The sequence below is a fragment of the Pan paniscus genome, chromosome 21 (genome assembly GCF_029289425.2).
Source record: "Pan paniscus chromosome 21, NHGRI_mPanPan1-v2.0_pri, whole genome shotgun sequence".
Classification (NCBI taxonomy): Eukaryota; Metazoa; Chordata; class Mammalia; order Primates; family Hominidae; genus Pan; species Pan paniscus.
Genome location: NC_073270.2, coordinates 62417505 through 62420785, shown reverse-complemented (window position 1 = coordinate 62420785; position 3281 = coordinate 62417505). Strand labels below are relative to the sequence as shown.

Genomic DNA, 3281 nt, shown 5'->3' with positions numbered 1-3281 from the left:
GAAGGTGATGGTCTGAAACTGGAACACCGTGGCTGCTACACTAAACCATCTCCTTTGTGAGGCCATTCCTCTCAGGAGCAGGCACACAGCAAGTGCTCAAAAATTAGCAAGCACTGGCCAGGTGCAGTGGCTCACACCTGTAATCCCAGCACTTTGGAAGGCAGAGGCAGGAAGATTGCTTGAGCTCAGGAGTTTGAGAACAGCCTGGGCAACATAGCCAGACCCTAACTCTACAAAAAAATAAAAAACCAATTAGCAGGGAATGGCGGTGTGTGCCTGTGGTCCCAGCTACTCAGGAAGATAAGGCAGGAGGATCATTTGAGCCCAGCAGGTCGAGGCTACAGTGAGCATTGATTGTGCCACTGCACTCCAGCCTAGGTGACAGAACGAGACCCCACCTCAAAAAAAAAGAAAAATTAGTAAGTACTGATTTCAGTGGAAGAACAAACTATCACAGACAGACTCATCCAGCTTAGCATTTGGAAACGTGCCTAATTCTGGTTAAATAAGATGGTTCGGCCAGGCACAGTGGCTCAAGCCTGTAATCCCAGCACTTTGGGAGGTGGAGGCGGATGGATCACCTGAGGTCAAGAGTTCGAGACCGGCCTGGCCAACATGGTGAAACCCTGTCTCTACTAAAAATACAAAAAAATTAGCTGGGCATGGTGGTAGGCACCTGTAATACCAGCTACTTGGGAGGCTAAGGCAGGAGAATTGCTTGAACTTGGGAGGCAGAGGTTTCAGTGAGCTGAGATCATGCCATTGTACTCCAGCCTGGGCAACAAGAGTGAAACTCCATCTCAAAAAGAAAAAAAAAAAAAGATGGTTTATGCATATAATGAAATACACAGCAACAAAAAAAATGAGGCATTTCTTTATAGGTTGACATGGAAAGATTTTAAGACATGTCCTTAAGCAAACAAACAAAATGTATGCACAGCTGGCTTCCACTTAGATGTCTCACAGGCGACTTAGATTTAATTTATCCAAAGGGCAGCATGTTCTCTTCTTTCATAAACAGCCCTTTTGTTATTGTTGTTTGCTTTTTGTGTTTTGTTTTTGAGACAGGCTGTCACTCTGTTGCCCAGGCTGGAGTGCAGTGGCTCGATCACGGCTCACTGCAGCCTTGACTTCCTGGGCTCAAGGGATCCTCCCACCTGAGACTCCCAAGTAGCTGAGACTACAGGCGCACACCACCATGCCTGGCTAATTTTTGTATTATTTGTAGAGCCTATGTTGCCTAGGCTGGTCTCGAACTCCTGAGCTCAAACTCTAGCCTCAGCTTCCCAAAGTCCTGGGATTATAGGCGTGAGCCACCATGCCCAGTCCCAAACAGCCCTTCTGATACCCAGTCAGCCTGCCAGATGCCCAGAGCAAAAACCCTGGAGCCAGCCTGGACTCTTCTTGTTCTCTTGTTCCTATTTTTCAGCAAATCCTCTTGGCTTTACCTACAAAATATATCCCAACTCTGACTGACCAATTTTCACCTTCTCCTCTACTCTTGTGTTGGCACAAGTGTATTCATTTCCCGGGGCTGCTGTAACAAATTGTCTAAAATTGATGGCTTAAAACAACAGAATCTTTTTCTCTCAGGGTTCTGGAGGCTAGAGGTCTGAAATAAAGGTATGGGCAGGGCTGCTTTCCCTCTGAAGGCTCTGGGGGAGGGGCCTTCCCGGCCTCTTCCAGCTTCTGGTGCTTCTGGTGCCAGGAACACCAGTTCCTGGGCATCACTGCCATCTCTGGCTCTGTCTTCACATCCCCTCTCTCTGTGTATCTTTCTGTGGCTTCCCCTTTTTATGAGGATATCAGTCATTTAGGGTGGGTCCTAAGTCCAGGATAATTTCATCTTGAGATCTTTAGCTACATCTGCAAAGACTCTAAGACCAAACGAGGTCACATTCTGAGATACCAGGTGGACATAAATTTGGGAGAAAAACTATTGAACCCAGCACACCAACTCACCACCATCTTTTGTTTGATGATTTCTCTAGCCTCCAACTGTCTTGAGTTTCTGACCTTGACCCCCTACAGTCAATGTACAAGACAGTAGCCAAAGTGATCCTGGTGAAAATGTCAGGTCTCATCCCTGTTGTCCCAACCCTCAAAGGTCCCCACCTCATCTGGAGCAAAAGGCAGACTTCTTCCCAGGGGCCACGAGGTCCCACAGCCCTTCCAGTCCCTGCTTTGCAGGCTCAGCTATCCCAGCTGTTCCTCCAATCTGTTGGGCACGGTCCCCATCTCCAGGCCTTTGCACTTTGTACCCTTTTCCTAGACTTCTGTTTCTTCTACACTTGCTCCCTCCCCTCCCCTCCCCTCCCTGAAACTTTCTGAAGCCCCAGAAATGCACATTCCTGCCCCTTTTAATTTTTTCTCCAAAGCACTTCTCACCCTGGGAACACTCAGTGCATTTTACACGTCCGTTGTGTGAGCTGTCTGGGTCCTCACCAGGATGAACCGCCTGAGGGCAAATCCCTTTCTGCTGTGTCCTCAGCACCCAGAACAGTGTCTGGCACACAACAGACACTCTATTGAGTTTTCAATTTTTTTAATATATTAAATTTTAAAAATACACGGAACGCTTCATGAATTTGCGTGTCGTCCTTGCGCAGGGAACATACTGATCTCTGTATTGTTCCAGTGTTAGTATATGTGCTGCTGAAGCAAACACAGAGTTTAAAGAGGTGTTGAATGACTACATGAATGTACTCATGCTAGGAAACAAAATAGAGGGTGCCCGGAGCCTGAAGCCCACCACTAAAGATAGTTGGGGAGAGGGCAAGAGTGGCCCACCGACATTCCGTATGTTTTTAAAGTGTATTCATGGCTATAGGGATATTTTTCCATCTATCAGACTGTCAAGAATACAGAATACTAGCCAGAGGCCAGGCGCAGTGGCTCACATCTGTATTCCCAGCACTTTAGGAGGCTGAGGCAGGTGGATCATTTGAGGTCAGGAGTTCGAGACCAGCCTGACCAACATGGTGAAACCCCATCTCTACAAAAAAATACAAAAAAAGTAGCCGGATGTGGTGATGCATGCCTGTAGTCCCAGTTATTTGGGAGGCTGAGGCAGGAGCATCACTTGAACCCAGGAGGCAGAGGTTGCAGTGAGCCGAAATTGCACCACTGCACACAAGCCTGGGTGACAGAGTGAGACTCTGCCTCCAAACAAAAACAAAAACAGAATACTGGCCACGTGCGGTGGCTCATGCCTGTAATCCCAGCAGTTTGGGAGGCCCAGGTGGGTGGATTGCTTGAGCCCAGGAGTTTGAGACCACCCA

The 3281-nt window shown here is 47.9% G+C and overlaps 1 non-coding gene across 1 annotated transcript; it reads right to left on the bottom strand.

Annotated features, from left to right (window-relative positions):
- Positions 1–2564: 2564 nt before the first annotated feature.
- LOC112438067 (U6 spliceosomal RNA) lies at positions 2565–2668 on the bottom strand. Its single transcript, XR_003026564.1, has one exon. It is a non-coding gene; the product is annotated as a U6 spliceosomal RNA (small nuclear RNA).
- Between the last annotated feature and the right edge of the window lie 613 nt (positions 2669–3281).